Genomic DNA, 20,294 nt, shown 5'->3' on the forward strand with positions numbered 1-20,294 from the left:
CTGATGAACTACATTTGCCATCTTTTTTAAAACATCATAGACGCATTCGAAACAGCAAACCGGTGCTAGAAACGATGAAACCATTGTAATAATGACAAACATAAAAACATATCTGCTGTAACGCCTAAAATAGGTTCATGTCCACACATATATTACAGAAACTATTCAAATGTCGCTCACACACCACCACTACATAGTTAGGCTACGCGGGGTTGCAGTCGTAACATAGCACACAAACATAGTTTTCAACAAGAAACAAAGAGATAGTACCTTACATTCCTCGGCAACAGAATGTAAGGTATGCGTCCGGTGTGTAACGCCACGTGATCACTTGTACTTCTTGATGACTTTCTTGACAGCTTGCTCCACGAACTCGCGTGCTCCGGACCGCTTGTTGAAATCTTCATTCGTCAACCAGTTCCATGTGTAGATTTTCTGGAGCTCAACGACCGTTGCAGCTGTGATAGGGGGGACAATTTTGCCTTCCCACTTTGCAAAGTATTCCAGCGCGTGAAAGCCACAGTTTGTTCTGCACGAGGAAAAGAGTCAGGTGAACATGCAAAAAGGACAGTCGTAACAAAGATAGACTTCAATTCAGATGTGACAACAAAAGAGGGGTTGGATTGATGTAAATGACACATGAAGGAAGGAAGAAATTACGTGTTCTCTTGCTTCACAGTCGCCACATACTCAGTCGGGAAATGCCTGATCTGGACATTTGAATGTTCGTAGTGACGGTTCCATGTCTCTTTGAGGTTGTTAATGAAGAATTCGGCATGCGTAGTAAGGTCTGCATCAGCTTCCGAACGGATTGAATCAAGCACCTCAAAACGTTGGTTCTTCATGTCAAGACAGATCGCATAGTGGTGACCACACTTGTCGTGTGGGTCATGTGGTGCAAGCTCCTGGAAATGGGGAACATGACCTGCATTTAAAAGTGAAGAAATGGGAAACAGAGTTCACATAAAGAACAACAGAGGGACAAAAAAATTAGAATCACGTAGAATGTTTTGTTATGGGTGGGGGTAGTTGAAAGAAAGTTGTCGTCCATGTATGAACAAAATGTGCCGTGTATTTTACTATCAAGTTGCCACATAGTTTGCACGGGATGCAAAAATCAAGAAGTCAGTGTGCACGGCAGCTGTTGCCACATGAAAACATCTGCCACATAAACACAAAGTGCAGATGATGGCAAAAAACCACACCATGTGAAAAAACATTGCAGACAGGGAAGGAGTACTCACATATTTCTTCAGTGTGAGCTTGAATTCACCGTGTTGAGAAAAATTCTTCCTCGGGATTTTGTGGTGGAAGTCACCATCCCATATTTTGCAGGTCACACTGTAATGCATGATTATCTTGTCGGCACACACATCGGTGTGACTGTTGATGTAGTCGATCCCACATGCAACTACATTCGTCGACATTTTACCGTTTGGCCTCACAGACTCGGCAAGATCACCCAGCTCGACGTACGTCGCTCCGCATTGAATGACTTTGGTTCTGTCCAAACATAAGCTGTATGAAAATGATATGACATGAAATAATCATGCCTACTAAGTAAAAAATATGAAAGAACTAAAACGTAAGAGGATCGTGTATAGAAAGTACGAAGAAGATGAATGGTAAAAAAGGAGCAAAGCAAAATGAGAGATTATGGGGTGTGGTCATTTACGCTTTTAGCTCCTTCATGTGCTTGCTGCTGGCCCTCGCATTTCCAAACCGCTTGACGATATCGTACAACTGGGTCTGTTCCTTAGTGGCCCTGAATTCGGACTCGTAGTCTTCCACGGGAGGTGGGTGAACTACCCTTTGCTGCCTCACAGAACCAGGAGTGGCACTCCTAATGGTATCCTCAGATATCGTATCTGCAGGCACGTTGGAACTTGATTGCCCTTGCCCTCGTGAGGACCTCCTCTGCAATGTTGCCTCCTCAATCATGCGTTAAGCTTCGTCAAGTGACGGTGAAATCTCCTCAGGGGTGGCTGCAATGATAAAAAAAGTGGGTTAGGATACCTAGAAAATAAAAAACAGATGAATTGTGAGAAGATAGGGTGCATGATGTGAGATGTAGGTAGAAAAAGTGGGGCAGTTGCCATGTGTGGTCCAACTACAGTGGCCATGTCGCAGCAACTACAATTGCCATGTAGTTGCACTGTAGTTGCCATCTAGTTGGACTGTAGTTGCCATGTCACAGCAACTACATTTGCCATGTTGTGTCAACTCCATTTGCCATGTGATTGCCGTATGAAAAAATGCAGCATGGAAACAAAAAATACAGGCGACATGGCGTGGCAAATCCAGTTGCCATGTGTAATGCACTGTATTTGCCATGTGACAGCAACTACAGTTGCCATGTTGAATCAACTTCAGTTGCCACATGGTTGCCCAAATGTCAAATGCAGCATGGCAGCAAAAAAATGTAGGTGACATGGTACATCAAATCCAGTTGCCATGTCATCACATATCAGTTGCCATCACAAGTGAGAACCCCCAAAATATATGATTGGGACAAAAGTCAAACTACAAAGATGTATACAAGAAAAATCATAAGGACATGACAAGTGTACCTTGCACAATCGGCTCTGCGAACTTGACAGCCTTTCTGCCCTCGACCATTGGCTGCGCCATCATTGCGGGCATGCCTCCTGGGAAAGCAAAGGCAACTGGCATAGGATCTTGCACCACCGGTTGATCTTGACTGATGCCAAGGCTGAAGCTCGGTGGGGTAAAGGCGATTGGGTGCCTCTCATTCCTACTGGCCGGACCACGAACGACTTGCGTGGCAGAATCCAAGGGTGAAAGATCAACAAACATATCTGAATCGGCCGCTACAGAATGATCGGCCTTATTTGCAGGGCGGGGCGTGTTGTCAGCGGTATCAGCCGCAGCTTTCATGACAATCTTCTTGTTTGGGCTGTAGAGGACACCGACATTGACTGGGAGCCTGGAAGTGCGCAGATTTATGCTGGGGATTTCCACTGCGGGTAAAGCCGCAGTCTGCTCCGGTTTTTCACCTGTCTCACTCATGCCCGGCTTGACACCTGCATCAGTTGTGCTCCGGTCTTCTGATTTCTCCATCACATTGCTTTTGGCAGGTGGCGGGAACAGTGTGGACGCAGGAACATAACCAGACTCGTCTCTCCTGCTCCTAGCTACAGCCGGTGCGTTGGGTATCTCTATTGGTTGATTGCGGGGGCTACGACGCCTAGGTGGAAGACCAGCACGCGAAACAGTCGCCTTAGCAGTATCTGCATCGACAAGAGCTGGAGCTGTTGTGCCAGGACTCTCACCTATAGATGGCATATCCTTGTGAATTGCCGCCTCAGCCGCTTCTGTCGTGGACATAGGAGTGCCACCACGCACGCGCTTGGAATCAGTGTCAGATGAGCGGGAATCTTCCTTGCTTAGGTTCGTCTCGGGAGCGTCCACTTCAACACTTGCTGATGGGGTGGCATGGCTCACAGCAGCATCCTTCATTGCCAGAAGAGTTGGCAATATTTTAGCTGTCCTGGCAGATACCGACTCGTCACTCCCCGATGTACGGATGCCTGTTGTTCTAGCCTGCACATCTGCAGCCGACGGAGATGGTCGGCCACTTGCATCAGAGTTGGTGGGAGCGGTCAACGGTGCAGCAGCAGTATTATCACCTGGTGCCTCATGTACATCTGAGTTGCACCCTGTTGACAACTTTGAATGCAGGCGTTCGAGCGGGTCCTTACTGATTTGCTTGGCCCCGCGCATAGTATTCTTCTTCACCCTGCAAAAAAATAAAGCACACGAAAAAGGTATTAAAAAATGAACAAAAATATGTTTGCCTTGATAGAAATCTTAAAAAATGAAAAACAAGTGGAAAAGCTGGTAGTTGCCATGTAAGGGGAACGTGAGTTGCCATTTGTCATAATTAGCAGTTGTCATCCAGCAGCAGTTGCCATGTTAGCCAAACTGAAGAATGATAAAAATGTCTAATCTGCCATGAATGCAATTTCAAACCTAGGTGTGGGATGAGCTCACAAGCCAACGGTAAAGATGGCAGTTGCCATTAGGTACATAAAGTTACCATTTGGCCTAGATTCCAGTTGCCATGTAAAAACAGTAGGAGTTGCCATACACTTAAAAAGGAAGGAAAAAATCATTTGGAGAACAGCAGTTGCCACGTGGGGGGGGGGCGATGACAGAAGACAATGTGACAAGCTAAACGGATGCATTGGAAAATCAAGAAAATATAGCGCTATGTCAATGAAAACGGATGAAAAAACCTACTTCCTGACTGCCTTCCTCATGTCTGGCAACACGACAGGATCCCCGGTGTTGATCGTCGTCGTGCGAGGAGATGACCTGGTGGAAGGGGTGTCACCGGCAATGGGTGCGCCTTTGTTCAACCGAGCAGAAACACGGGTTGGCGTTGGCACTTGTTTCTTCGTAACTGCTCGTCCACCAGCTGTCGGCTTGCTGCACGTATGAGATGGAGGAAAAAAATGTGGCAATTGTCAGACAGCAAACTCGTTGCCGCACTTGACAAAAACAAGTGCAAAAAAAGGATGAGTCTGTTCGAAGAAAATAGACAAAGCAAAAAACTAAAATAAAAGTCGAACCTCTTCCTGGCAGCTACGGGGTCGGTCCTAGACCTCTTGCCAGCAGAACCCTGCCCAACACCCTCTGGAGCCCTCCCCCTCTTTGATGGCAAAACCCCCTCGCCTCTCGCAGCCGTGTGTTGCTTCACTTTCTCCGGTTGGGGGACATCTGTTGCATCATTTCTCTTGTTACCACCTGCGTGAACTTCAGCATGATCATCATCATCGGTGTCCTCTTGCACATTCTCCATGACATCGTCGTCATCCTTGCTGAGACCAGCATCTCCACCTAGTTCATCTTGTGTGTCAGCAGGCTCTTGGGAACTGTTGTAGTCATACCAGTCACGGTAACCGGTTGGCCGGTGTGTACGTTCTGGGACAAATGAAGTGAACTGCCTCGCAACCGCGTCGCTGTCAGAGCCACTGAGGGACGTCCACCCCTCAACCAACTTCCAAAGCAAGCCGGCCATTCCAGATGCAAACTACCCTATTAGATGCTCAACAGGTGCCCTCGCCTGTGCACGAAACAAAGAAGCATCAATGACCACCGTATTGCAATCACTTGTACGACATCAAAAAATACTCCACGGCAAACCATAGATGTAGATCTTTTGCTTACCTCGGCAGGGCAAGACGGAGCTGAGTACACGTCCATCCACTTTCCAAAATTTTGAGGCCCCCCAAACACGCTGTAGTCTATAGCATGCTTGGCCATCACCTGGAAAGAACAAAAAAGGAAAAAAAAGAAAAAAAAATCTAGGACGTAAGAGAGAGAATGTAAGTTTAAGCACAAATGAAAAGGGTTGCCATGTGGAATGAGACATGGATACAGTACTCAGACAACCATGGATAACAAAGGTAGTCATCTCTTATGACCCACAGATGGTTGCCTCATGCCAATTTGTAGGCATGCCATGTGGGCAAAGAAACCAGAACTAACCTGCAGTTTTCCATATGTGATGTCAGTAGCCTTGTCTGCGGCAAGCACAGCCTTGACAACGTTGATATTCCACGCAGAAACAGCAAACTTGTGCGCAGGCGGCAGGCCTCCTGTCCCAGTGAAATCCACAGTGGACAGGTCAAGACAGTCGACGTACATGAGCTGATGCAAAACAATTTTAAAAAGAAATAAATATCAGTTGCCATCATGGATACTGTGTGGAGGAAAACAGGATAATATATGTTCCCATGATAATCAAGTTGAGGTGCATGAAAGAATAGAAGAAAAAGAAGAAGATGCCATCTCCATGTGCTAATTGCCATCATAGTGTGATAGCAGTTGCCATGTTGTTATGATGGCAGTTGCCATCATAGTATGATGACAGTTGCCATACTAACATGATGGGAGTTGCCATATTGTCATTATGCCAGTTGCCATATTGTTATTATGGCAGTTGCCATCTTGATATGATCAGGTTGCCATCTTGTTATGATCAGGTTGCCATGCATGAATAAAAGTGTGTTAAAAAAACAGTGTTCACAGAAAAAACTGGTAAAAAAATACCATTAAATGCAGTCGACAACCCTTTTGATACACCTTGCTTGAGAATGCATCGTGCAGGAAGTCGACAATAAACTTACACCAATTCATGTTCTTCACATTTCCCAGATCCGCCTGCACCACAAAAAATTTCAGGACAAAAAAGGTTGCCGCATCAGAAATCAAATGGAAAAAAACATCGGAAAACGCTGACAGTCACTAGCTTTATACATGACATCGGAGCCAAAAAGATCAAAGGAAAATAAAGTAGTAAAGATGGATCATTCACCAGGATGGGGAAGCATTTGTTGCTTGGGCGAAGAGAGGTGGTCGGCGCGAAAACAGCTGAGATGAGGTACATGAGTAGCTTCATCTTGAAAACATCTTCATGCGTCGTCATGGCCTGCAGCGAATCTGCCACTGCGGACGTGTTCGGCATGGATTCAGACCCAGGAAACAAACGGGGGAACAACGCTTCCTCGATCTCATTGTTGACCTCGTACGGGACTTTCATATGTCCACGAGGCACACCCAAAGTGCAGAACACGGATTCCTCGTTCAACGGTAGTCTTCCACGTCCCGGAATCACGAATTCCCTGGAGGCGGGGTCGTAGATCTCACCAAGCCAGTCGCATACAGGGTTGACAAGGTTCGTGCACCGAACATCCATCATAGACTGCATACCCATCTCAGCAGCAACCCCCTTCTGATCGTCGGTGAATTTGTCAGTCAACGCAGTCAGTCGTTCTTGGGAGGCTCTGTTGCGAATACGTTTCTTCTTCTGCAAAAAACAGACAAAAAGTGATCAGTTGTTGCCATGTTTTTGCAAACAGTGATCAGTTGTTGCCATGTTTTGCAATGTCATAAAATTTTAGTTCGTGTCAGACGACTGCAAGCTCGAGGTGTCAACCAGTAACATAAATCAGGAGGAAGGGGGGATGTGTGAACATTTACCTCATCACCCTCTTTTCTCCATCCAGTTGCCCGATTACGCTGTGGTGGATCCATGAAATCATCATCATCGTTTTGATGATTGCCACGAGCCATTCTGCTGAGATAGGAACAGACCAAATTGTCATGGTGGTCAGCCAAAAACTTGCCACATGCAAAGCATATGTATGGCATCTGACACAATTAATATGCAAATTTGGTTGCCACATTATGCAGCCAATTTGCTACACTGTCTTATCTGCAGAATGGCAACAGACATTGTGTTCATATTCTATTCGCCACATGAATATACTATCCAAGTGGCAACAGGCACACTTGATGTGCACATTAGTTGCCGTCCAGTGCAGTTGGCTCCTAAAACTGCATTGACTACTGATTTTGGCAACTATCACAGTGTGGTAACTATCACAAATCATTCAGAAAAATTAGATGCGACAATGAAAAAGCATGTTTGTGGCTACTATCACAGTAATTCAGCAAATTTAGTTGCCACATGGAAGAGCGTGTGTGTGGCAACTATCACAGTCATTCAATAAAAATAGTTGCCCCATGCGAAAGCTTATATGTGGCAACTAACACAGTCATTTCAGTAATTTGTTGCCGCAAAGGGGAAACACATTTGTGGCAACTATCACATTTGTTCAGGGAGTTAGTTGCCACACAATCATGATAGTTAATGAAACTATCAAGTTCGCCTCATACTACAGTTTCAAAACCCAACTAACTAGATTTAGGGTTCAATGGCAACTACCGCGACTTCAAATTCACCCTCAAAATTCTCCCACGAACTGACTGCAAACACAAATTCGAACCAATGCGCATCAAACAAACCGGGAGACACCTGCCCAATCCATAGGCAATACTAGTGCGTGCCTCTGAACAGGCATAACCACACCGACGATGCCGCCACCGCGGCCGCGACGAAACTGCCCAGTGCCACCAAAAACGGCTAGCAGATGACTTCGACGCCGGCGGGAACGCCGACACATCGCCGAATCGCCTGAATCTCTACGAATCTCGATCGAGGAATCGAACAGGGAGGGAAGGGGAAAAATGCAGGAAGGAATTGCGAGAGTTGTAGCGAGCATTACCTTCAACCCGCAGGCGCTCCGGCGAGCCCCACCGACGGCCGCGAACACCGCCGATTCTTCCGCCTCCGCCGTCGCCTTCTCCCCTCGCCTTCTCCTCCAATGGTATGAAATGCGAGTGGGTTGTGCCAGTAACTGCGGTGCGGGTGAGTAAATGGAACCGTGACGGAGAGGGGGCAGAGGTGTGCGACGTGTTTGACGTCAACCGCGATCGGAGCGTGGCGTGCGGGCGCATAGCAGTTCCACCGCACGCCTCCGAGTGGCAACCGCTGACCGCGGGATGGCAACCAACGTGCGGGCGAACTGTCTCGCACACCGCACACGCGCCTCGTCCTACGTGACGCAGAAAATCGGGCAGTTTGTTCCAAGATTCGTGCACACAGTTGCCAACGGAGATACTTGCGTGTGGTCGGGATGGTGAACGCCCACACGTGTGGGCGTTAACATTTCCGTAAATTTTCATGGTTCAGAAAACTCATTATTTCAGGAATCTTCTTACTCCATATCTAAGACCTTGTTCCAATACATTCGTTTGCATATCGGTTTTAACTATGGCATGCTGTGCAGTAAGATTTGCAATTATATGTCGGTACAACCTTCTTTCTGAAAATGGTCGGAAAAAGTCCATTGCCTTGGAGAGCTTAGAACCGAGAGCAGCAGATGTACACTGTAGAAAATAGCAGACATTGGTATTGAACATGGGAACAATTATACAACATGAACGAACCTGAAAGTCGTACATTACAAAAAATTCAGAATTTTGTACTCCCTCCGATCCTTTTTACTCTGCACATTGGATTTGCCGAAAGTCAAACTTTGCTAAGCTTGACCAAATTTATATTAGAAATTATTAGTATCTATAATATCTAATAAATATAATATGAAAATATATTCCAAGATGAATCTAATGATATTGGGGTTGTTATGTGAATGTCTATAATATTTTATATAAACTTGGTCAAAGTTGGATGAGATTAACTTCGGACAAACCTAATATGCAGAGTAAAAAGGACCGGAGGGAGTATGACGCTTGTATGATGAGATTTTGTCACGCCGGAATATCTACAGGCATGGGAATTGTTTTTCTAGTGTTCTTCCTAACTATTTTCGTTAGAATTAAAGGAAGAATAAACGTGATAGTGTTTTGACATGCACACGTACAAAGAAAAGCTATCTACATGTATTATGTGTATGCATGTATCTAGTATGGGCTAGAGAACCAGAACGGGGATGCATACATGCAGTTGCATGCCAACTAGCATGCTTAATCACCCCTCAAAAAAGAAACTAGCATGCTTAATCATAGTACTATTCCCATGAACAAACTATTCCGGCCAGCTCTAACCTGACACGATGGCTAAATGTATTAGAAGTTCGGTTACTACCTCAATAGTTTGGAGCGGCAGCTGCATGCGCACCGCTTGGGCTCAGAGGCAGTCACACCACATGATAATCTTCTGATGTACGGCGACGGGCTGGTGATTAGATAAGGATCCATGCATGGTTAGCTTGGAGGCAACGCGTGATAACTGAACGAGCCCCACATATCTCTCCAGAAGAAGCGTTCGGCCGAATGGCCCTGGCGGCGCGTTGGGAGCCCCCGATGCCCTACCGCCTTCCTGTATAAAGGTCAGCAATCCTCACGCACAAGGGGGAACGCACGTACACCGCTGGCCGCAAGGCCACTCTCAAGAACACAAGCGCACACGGGCTGGCCAGGCTGCTCGCATGCATGGAGATCTGAGCATGCAAATCTCCCATAGTCCCTGATGGTGAAGCCCTGCTACTCACCGAAATCCCGTAGTATCCTTTGCCTTGCCGGCGGCCGCGTCGACGGCCACGTGCTCTTACGGTAAGAAATGGTGAGATTTGATGTCCTCTTTTCTCACAGCTGGTTGCCTCAGATTAAAAGATCGGTTTACACCGGATCCATTTGTTGCCTCGGATTGTTTTAGATTGGTTTACAAATTCAGTCGTGACATGTAATGTTTGATAGGCAGATCGACCAGTGCATGGTTTGAATTCGGATCACTTCCATAGCAGATCGTTTCCGTATAAAATATAATTGGAGGTAAGTTGCTGGTGCCAGATTTTGGATTCGGATCACTCTTAGAGTCGATCGTTTCCGTACAGAAATATTTGAGAAGAAAATCAAATAGTGCTCGGCTTGGTTTCAGATCGCTCTAGTGCTGATCGTTTCCACGTAAAATTTCAGAGTCAATAGTGCTACACTTAGAACATCAATTTGGTCTGACGATGAAGAGTTTGGGTTTAAAAGTATTTAAAGGCATGATAGATTCGCCCATAAGTATCATGTACAAGATTTGGAGAAGTCTGCCACATTGCTGTATTATTTGTCATGGGTTATTTAATTTAGCCACGTGAGATTTATGTGTTTATATCTGAATATCTTTCATGGTGTATGAGCAACCTGGATAATCAATCCTATGACATGCCTAGTGCATAAATTTTAAGATGTCATTCATGGCCCTCATGAAGGGAGTCCATAACAAAGTCTTATGTATATGATTTCTTTTTCCGTGACCGACCAGGCCGGAACAACTCATTAGTCTAGACCAACCGACGAGGTTGGAAGACAGCTACCTTCCACGACCGACGAGGCCGGAAGTTACTCACACGTCCTTACTGACGAGGCAGGATATCCTTTTGTTCGCGATTGACGAGGCCGAACGTTCACCTTGAGACTTTGCTATGAACCCGGTGCCGACGAGGCCGGATATCTTAGTCCAAAGACCGACAAGTCTTTACCATGTCACAGCATGGCCACATCGGCCACATATATTTTGGAGAATATTTCAGGTTTAAGACGACGACCATCAGTGCAGCTTAATCGGAGGTGTTTCGCGGATTGCCCCGCGGATGTAACTAACCGGATTGTCTTACGAGGCTCCGGGAACCTGCAACTATGCAATCGCCGATTCAAGACAGATTTAGTTAAAGGCGCAATATTTGTAATCAGTGGGAAATTGTACTTTGTAATTCGATAAAGAATTAATAAAGCAATATTTCCCTATGTTTGTCTCCTTTACCTTTTTTATACTATTATATACTGGCACGCCCGCACTTTACTTTATTGTCGTTACGCGCTAGGAAATATCCCTAACCTGAGGACGGTGTTTCTTTTTCGCGAAACACTGCTATCATACACATACCAGGTTAGCGTGTCTGGCACCGTGGGCGTGAAGCGTGGAAGGGCACAGGACTCAGGAGTGTGGACAGACCGGGAAGACAGCGGGGCGGGGCGCTTGTGGCCAAGACATGCATGGCCAATGGAGGAGGCTAGGCAAGGAGGCGACAGAGCGTTTCTAGAAGAGGGCAGTGCTATGCGCCGTTGGAGGGAGTGGAGCGCGGGGCAGTTGCACGATGGGCGAAGCGACAGCGCAGCGAGCAGGGAGGGCACCGGAGACTCCGTCGCATCCGGCGCGGAGGTGCTGGTGCGGCCGGGAGCAGGGAGGGCGCCGAGACTCCACGCCGCATCCCGTGTGAGGATCAGGCACCTGCATCGCGCGTCCGTTGGTTTCGCACGCTGGATCTGCAGCCACGATTTGTCACTGCTCCACGTTGCTGCTCGTTTCCGTGCCCCATCCGGCCACATCCTCTGTGCAATAGAACGGCGTCCCTGCGATCGAACGAACCAAGGATGCAATGTCCACCATGTCGGTGCAAATCCAGCGCAACCGCCGTTGCAATCCGAGACCCCACGATGGACAACCATGGTGAGGCGGCGCGACGCGATGCTGCAAGCGAAATAGACCAGAGTCACGGCCGTCATTGTTTGCCCTAAGTACAGGCCCAATTGAACACCAGATGCCCAAAAAAGCCACTGGAGCAGCGGCCCGAGAGACTAGCACAGCCTGTACCCGCGATTTAGGTGGGATTAAGAGCAGATCGGACAGCCAAAAAACTCTAAAAATAACGATGCAACGGTTAGAAATGCTAATTACCTGAGAGGGCAAAAAAAGTGCTCAGTTATAATGTATCTAAATATGACTAAATTCATTGACTATTGGTGCATTTCATTCACTTGTCTTTGGACTTTTCAAACAATTTCTCAGAAGACAATATAGCTGTCGCGCAAACGGTGCTGAGCCACTCACCACTTTATTCATATCTTGAGAATGGTCTCAAGGTTTCTAAAAAAAAAAAAGAACTTTAGGAATAGAAGAAAGACCCGCCACAGAAAACTACGTTAGCACGTCTTCCATCTTATTGTCCCAGGGAAACCTTTTCCGAAGTGTCGTCAAATCAACTTTGGCTTTGAATAAACTAAGCGATGAGTAAAAGTAATCTCAAGCGTGCTGCTCTTACTACTAGTAATCTCAAGCGTGCTGCACGTGTCTCTCGCGAGATGATATTTCTTGCGACCCGTCTCCGTTGTTTACCGCAAATTCGATTGCACCCCCTGAGAATTCACTGGCAAAGGGAAGGGCTCCGCCAAACACCATGTCATTGATCATGGCCACTTTCGTAGCCCTTGCTTTCTGCTTCGCCGCTGCTCCTGGTGCAGCGGCGATAGTCTCGGCGCCGCGTCCGCTGCGGGGCAACGACACGCTGGTCTCGGCACAGGGCAAGTTCGAGCTCGGCCTGTTCACCCCTGCCGGCAGCCTCGGCGACAGGTTCTACCTCGGGATCTGGTACAAGAACATCCCCGTCCAGACCGTTGTCTGGGTCGGCAACCGCGCGACTCCCCTCTCTGCCGTCGCCTCCGCCCAGCTCCGAGTGTCCGCCGCCGACGGCAACCTTGAGCTCATCGGTCCAACGTGTTGTGGCAGAGCTTCGACCATCCGACGGACACGCTGGTGCCTGAAGCGTGGGTCGGGGAGAACAAGCTCACCGGCGAGTATCAGGCGCTGACGTCGTGGCGGAACGCCCAAGACCCCGCGCCCGGGATGTTCTACAACACGGTGGACCCCAACGGCACCAGCGAATTCTTCTTGATGTGGAACAGGTCCCGCACGTACTTTCGGACCGGCATCTGGACGGGGCGCATCTTCGCGACCGCGACGGAGGCGATGAGGACCATGCTCACCATGAACACGACGTACGTCGAGACGCCGGCGTACCGGCGCCTCACCAACGTCGTCCAACGCGACCATCACGCGCATCGTGCTCGATCTCACCGGCCAGGCAAAGGTGTACGTGTGGGTGCACGCGAGGCAGAGCTGGCAACCCTTCTGGACTGCACCCGCCGTGCAGTGCAACGTGTACGCGCTCTGCGGCGCGTTCGGCGTCTGCGATCAGAGGAGCCAGCTGCCATGCCGGTGCCCGCCCGGGTTCGTTCCAGTGTCGGAGGGGGACTGGGTGCTTAGCGATTGGAGCAGTGGCTGCCGGCGGAGCTCTCCGCTCACCTGCGCGACAACGAGTCGACGACCGATGGGTTCCTAGCGTTGCCAGACGTGAAGCTCCCCGACGACTCACTCGCCGTGGGCGCCGCCAAGAGCAAAGCAGAGTGCGAATCGACTTGCCAAAATAATTGCTCTTGCCAGGCCTACGTCTTCGCTGCCGGGGGCGGGGGATGCACTGTCTGGCATGGAGAGATCCGCAACCTTGAGCAGCTCTACGCTGATTCCGGCGTCTCTGGCTCAGACCTCCATCTCCGGCTTTCAGAAGCAGGATTGCAAGATCTTGGCGTCTCCGGCACAAACGGGAAGAAACGGGGGAGAACATTATGGCTTGTTCTTGGCGTCCCATTGGCTGGTGTTGCAGCATTCGGCGTGTTGGTAATACTGGCCTGGAGGATTCTCCTTGCTAGGAGAAGACGACTGGCAAACGAGAAGGGATCCTCCTTGGTCGTGTACAATTATGGCGACCTTTGTGCCGCCACGAAGAACTTCTCAGAGTGGCTGGGCGGCGGCGGTTTTGGCTCGGTGTACCGCGGAGTCCTGAAGCAGCAGAAGGGAGACAATACAACCCAGCTCCAGGTGGCAGTCAAGAAGCTGGAGAGCCTTGGGCGGCAGGGCGACAAGCAGTTCCGGACAGAGGTGAGCACGTTGGGCTGCATCCAGCACGTGAACCTCGTCCGTCTCCTCGGGTTCTACTCGTCGGACGTCGAGAAGATGCTCGTGTACGAGTACATGCCATGCCAAGGGGCTCCCTCGACCGCTCCCTCTTCGGCGGGGGCGCAACCCTGAGCTGGCGTGAACGGTACTGCATCATGGTTGGCGTGGCGAGAGGACGCGGCTCGTCTGACGTACGGCCCACACACTGACGTGTGGGCCCGGACCCACCCGTCAGCGGCCCAACGGCAGGGGGCCGTACGTCAGGGGATCCGGCTCCGTGGCGAGAGGGTTGGCATACCTGCACCACGGTTGTCATGAGTGCATCATACACTGCGACATCAAGCCGGAGAACATCCTTCTGGACAATGACATGTCCCCGAGGATCGCCGACTTCGGGATGGCGAAGCTGGTGGGGAGGGACTTTAGCCGCGCGCTGACAACGATGCGGGGCACCATCGGGTACCTGGCTCCGGAGTGGATCTCCGGGCAGCCCATCAGCGCTAAGGCGGACGTGTACAGCTTCGGGATGGTGCTATTCGAGCTCATCTCAGGCCGACGAAACTCCGAGGGATACAGCGAGGTGGAGGCGACAGGGAGCGGGAGCAGTGATTCGTGGACCTTCTTCCCCTTATGGGCTGCAGGGAAGGTGGTGGAAGGGGAGGTGGCCGCCGTGGCAGAGGAGAGCTACAAGTCCAACAAATCAAAGCTACAAACCGGCTAAAACGACAAGACAAGACACAAAAGGTTAACATCATGACCACCACTAATAAGCAACAAGGATCAGACGTCCTAAGCTTGTCATTTCCCATTCTTGATTTGATCAACGACACTTTGCAACGGCATGAAGCGACTGTTAAACACCCTTTCACTCCTCTCGCGCCAAATGCTCCAACTGATCAACATGGGAAAGTAGTATACTGTGGCACATAATTTTTTTTTCTTCTATTGCCAAAGATATTTTCGGGAGATCATGAGACCATTCTCAAGATGCTGAATATAGGTGGATATATGCATGGCTAAGTTGGCCACCAAAGTCACATCTATCGTTTACGTAGGAGTTGTTCAAACGTCCATTCAGATAGGTTGAGAAGAAAGTGAATAGAATACACCAATAGTCATTGAAGATGACCGCATCCTCGATTTTTGTCATTCTACTTAGAAAAGTATAATTATGTTCATTAAGATTTATCAACATTGTCAAGAATTCATCAAGATAATCTCTACATTGTGTGGTGGGTGGTGATTTCAACCTTATTAGAAATAGCTCTAGAAAGAAAATCCCACTAAAACTAACCATTGGAGCTTTGTCTCTAGTGCTATTATTGAGCATGCTGGTTTGAGGAAGTTACCTCTTAATGATTGTTCTGATAACTTGATGGATCACACCTTTGAGAAGTTGCATGGAGTTTTATTTTGCCCGAGGAACATTACCCCATGGCCTTTCATGAAGCTTTAGAAAGAGAAGTCTCTGATCACACTCCTTTATTGTTGGACACGGGCTCACATAATATATCTCAACCCATTTCTAGACTTGAAAACTCCTAGATGCTTAGAGATGGCTTTAAAGAATTTGTTACTAAGATCTGGACCAATAATTATGAGGGGTATAATATAGAAAAATGGCAAAATAGATTAAGCGTTCCATGGAAGAAAATCAAAGGGTGGACCAAAAATGCTAATGCCTGGTATAGAAAATTTGAAAATGAGATTCTTGCAAAGTTATATGCTATTCACAAGATAGGACTGAACAAAAGAGAGCTTAGAGAACAACTAGGGATGATTCTGAAAAAGGAAGAGATGAAATGGCTCCATAGAAATAATGATAAAGAGATTAGAGAGAGGGGGGCGGTAACAACACTTGGTACTATCATGATAGGCCAATGGGCATGGGAGGAAAAGGAAGAACATAATTGTTTCAGTAGACCAAGAAGATGGTGTTATTGAGGGAGAGGTTAATCTTTTAAAATATATCACTGTTTTCTTTAAGAACTTGCTTGAACATGCTTATGAATCTACTATTTCTTACAAGAAGCTGAAAAAATATCTAGGAGGTTGGCTGGGATGTTGATTGAGCCCTTCTCTATAGAAGAGCTAAAATCTGTAGTTTTTCCTATGAAAAAAATAAGATCCCTCGACCTCATGGACTCCATGTTGATTTTTATCAACACTTCTGGGAGGTTGTTAAGGGAGATTTGGAAGATCTATTAGATGATTTTCATAAGTGGTTTTTGGATATGGCTATATTAAATTACGGGACTATTACTTTGGCCCTGAAAACCAAAGATGCTAAGCAGATCCAGAAATTCAGACCCATCTATCTACCGAATGCGAGCTTTAAATTCATTACTCCCTCTGATCCATATTAATTGTCGCTGATTTAGTACAATATCGATTGGAGGGAGTACTAAGTTCTGAGGAACAAACTTTGTAAGGTAGTCCCATCATATCATAGACCCAATCTGCCTTTGTTAAAGGTAGATATATCTTGGAAAGTGTTGTTGTTTTACATGAATCCTTGAATTCTATACATCATAAGAAGTTGAGTGCTTTGCTCTTTAAAGTTGACTTTGAAAAAGCTTATGATAAGATTGAATGGACATTTGTGTATCAAATGTTAAAATAAAAAATATCCCTCACTAATGGTGTGATTGGATTATGCATACCACGAGAGAGGGTCATGTGAGGGTCAAAGTTAATGATGTGACTGGTCCTTATTTTGAGACATATAAAAGATTGAGACAGGGGGATCCATTGTCTCGCGTGTTATTTTATTTAGCTGTGGATGCCTTCCCTATTATTTTAGAAAAAAACTACAATGAATGACTTTATAAAAGGGGTGTTGAGTGAAAATTTGAATAAAGGAGTTAACATGCTCCAATATGTAGATGGTACTATTTTCATGATACAAGATGATGAAAGTGGTCCTAGAAATTTAAAATTTATATTATGTGCATGAGCAAATGTCTGGACTTACCATAAGTTTTCACAAGAGAGAGATTTTCCTATTTGGGGATGTTGTTCGTACGTCCCATATATACCATGAGATTTTTACTTGTGAACTCGGAGATGTGTCTTTAAACTATGTGGGGCTTCCTGTCTCTAATATCGTAATTAGAAATAAATAGTGGAAAATGATTACTGAGAAAATTGAGAACATGTGTGCTTGTTAGCAAGGAAAATTACTGAATATTGCTGGTAGAGTGATTCTAGTACAATGTTGTTTCACCAATATTCCTTTATTCTTGATGTCTTTATACACCTTTCTTATTGAAATTAGGAAGAAAAAACGCTAACTTCTTTAGAGCTAGACTAACCTAGATAGCTGATGATAAAAAGAAAAATATTATCTAGTGCATTGGAAAACTTGTTGTCCACCAAAAATCAAGGAAGGTTTAGGAATTCTGTCGGGGATATACCCCGCGGTATATGACCCGGCCGGAGATATGACCCGGCTGGGACTTGGTATTTCATTGGTATGACGCGGAAGATTGTTTACTGTAAGCCGGCAGATTGTTTAATCCAGATGTTAAGCTGGCAGACTGTAAATCGGCAGATTAGTTACTGTAAGCCGGCAGATTGTTTCAGCCAAATGTTAAGCTGGTAGATTGTAAGCCGGCAGATTGTTTACTGTAAGCCGGCAGATTATTTAAGCCAGATGTTAAGCTGGCAGATTGTAAGCCGGTAGATTGTCTACTGTAAGCCGGCAGATTGTTTAAGCCAGATGTTAAGCCGGCAGATTGTAAGCCGGCAGATTGTTTATTGTAAGCCGGCAGACAGTCAAGCCAGACAGTTAAGCCAGATTGTAAGTCGGCAGTTAAGAAGCACAAGACGTTAAGAAGCCCATGGAGGGAAGCCGTGAAGAGAAGTCAGAATAGCTAAGCCTTAAGTTCGAGTTGGACTCTATATGTAAACCGCTCCTTCAACTTATATAAGGAGGGATAGGGCGCCCCAAGGGGGACAGATTGAATAATCGTTAAGTCTAAACACAGCTAGGAGAACCGGAGATACAGCGACTCCCTCGTGATGATAATGAGACCTAGCCACAGACAGCATGTAAGGTTGTTACCGGATGATGTTTTCCGAGGCCCGAAGCTGTCTAAACCCTTGTCTTGTGTTGCGCCTCTCAATTCCTCTCAACCCCTCTCAAGCCACCACATAGATGTGATGGCCTCACGACTAAGTCATCACACTAACATCTGCCGTGACAATTCCACGACAGTTGGCGCCCACTGTGGGGCCCGTGCATGGTGGTGTTGAGTTCTTAGAGGGATCTTTCATAAGGATCGAGAGGTCACAATTTTCTGAATGAAGAAGAGTCGGTTTGAAAGAATCCACGTCCGCTTCAAGTTTATAGGACTAGATTTATGATCGGTGAGGTTTAAAGGTTAAGCAAAAAATTAGGGCTACACCGCAAGCCGCCGCCTTTGTGAACCGGATCCGTGGAGAGATTAAATTCTACTACTGTTGCCACACATCGCCAAGACCAACAGGAATTAACCAGTCGGGCTATGCGCCAGATCGATCTTGGGGCAAAACGCCAGGAACAAAGGCTAATACAAAAGTTTATTCTGGTAAGTCGCCAGAACACCCGAAGTATCAAAAAAGGAATTTTTTAAGTATACAGTGTTCAAGTAGAAGACCATCACGGCCCGGATGTGGATTGTCCAAAGCCATTACAATCTGGAGGAGGTTTTGGTCTTCAAACAACCGTAACTCGCCGAGTCCGAGTCAGCCCCTACACCTTCACCAGAGAGATGCCGTCCGCCTCGGACTGTTGCACGGACCGCATCCTCAAGCCGGCCATGCCTCGTCTTCACCGTTAAACTGCCCTCACCGGGACTGGCCGCCCGACCGCTCCTCCTTCTGCCACGGATGCGCCAAGAGCCGCCAGCGCTAGGCCGGCCCTGCAACTGCCGCCAAGTCGCTGCCGCGGGCTCGCCGTGAGTCGCCAAGATGCCTCCGCCTCGAGCCTTTCCGCTGGCCTCTGCCGCGAGACCATTGTGGTCGGCTCCGACCGTCAACGCCACCTGGCCAAAGTTGCCGCACCCCCAGATTGCAGCTCTAGGCTGCAGTCTCCACCTCGAACTGCTGCAAGCTGTCTCGTTGTGGCAAGCCGCCGCTCGCGTCAACCACACAGGGTAAGCCGCCCCTGCGCGAGGGCCTCCGTCGGGCTGGCCTCGCCTCTATCAAAGTCGCCTACCTCTCCTCTGGCCGTGAGTCGCCGCTGTTGAGCCAGCCAGTTTCGTCTAGTCGCCGTCGTTTCCACTCCCGCAACTGCCGCAACCCGACCGGCCTCCGCCGTGAGCCGACGCTGCCGCCGTGGTTTACCTCCACCAGGCTGTTGATGAGCCACCTCCATTGTTTTGGCTCCACTACTGTTAAGCCGGCCGAGCCGCTGCGGAGAGCCGCCTCTACTGCAAGTGGCCACGACCCGGCCGTTGAGTCGCCTTCACTGGCTTGCCACCGCCTCGACCCGCCGTGGTCCTCCGCCACCGCAAACTGCCGCCACGCCTTGAGCCGCCGCGTCGTGTTTCGACCGCGCGCCCCGCCTCCACCGGTGCTTCTTAGAGTCGGGCTCGGGGTTCAACCGGTGCCTCTAAGTCACCGTGTGGCCTCGCCGTCACCGTGACCTGCCGTAGGGAAGCCGCTCCTCCGTTGAGGCCTTACTTCAAATCCCGCCGACTCCGCGTCAGAGCCGCCGTAGGCCGCGTTGAGCCGGCCTCACATCCACCTCTGTTGTGGGCGAGCCGCCTCATGCTTCGCTGACTCGCCTCTGCCACAAATCACCGGGGCCTTCCGCCGGGTCACCGCTCCCTGATACGTCTTCAACGTATCTATAATTTTTGATTGCTCCGTGCTATATTATCTATTGTTTTGGAAAATATTGTACTTTATTTTCCACTTTTATATTATTTTTGGGACTAATCTATTAACCGGAGGCCCAGCCCAGATTTGATGTTTTATGTCTATTTCAGTGTTTTGAAGAAAAGGAATATCAACTGAAGTTGAAACGGAACGAAATCAACTGGAGAAGTTATTTTTGGAACGAAAGCCACCGGATAGACTTGGACTCCACGTCAGCAGATACGGGAGGTGCTCACGAGGGTGGGGGCGCGCCCCCCTTAGGGCACGCCCCCTGCCTCGTGGGGCCCCCGTGGCTCCTCCGACGTACTTCCTGCAC

At 48.1% G+C, this 20,294-nt stretch overlaps 1 pseudogene; it reads left to right on the plus strand.

Moving 5' to 3' along the window:
• Window positions 1–12,557: 12,557 nt before the first annotated feature.
• On the plus strand, window positions 12,558–19,742 carry LOC119333824 (annotated as a pseudogene).
• Window positions 19,743–20,294: the final 552 nt, after the last annotated feature.

This window comes from Triticum dicoccoides, chromosome 7A, assembly GCF_002162155.2.
Source record: "Triticum dicoccoides isolate Atlit2015 ecotype Zavitan chromosome 7A, WEW_v2.0, whole genome shotgun sequence".
In the NCBI taxonomy this organism is placed as follows: domain Eukaryota; kingdom Viridiplantae; phylum Streptophyta; class Magnoliopsida; order Poales; family Poaceae; genus Triticum; species Triticum dicoccoides.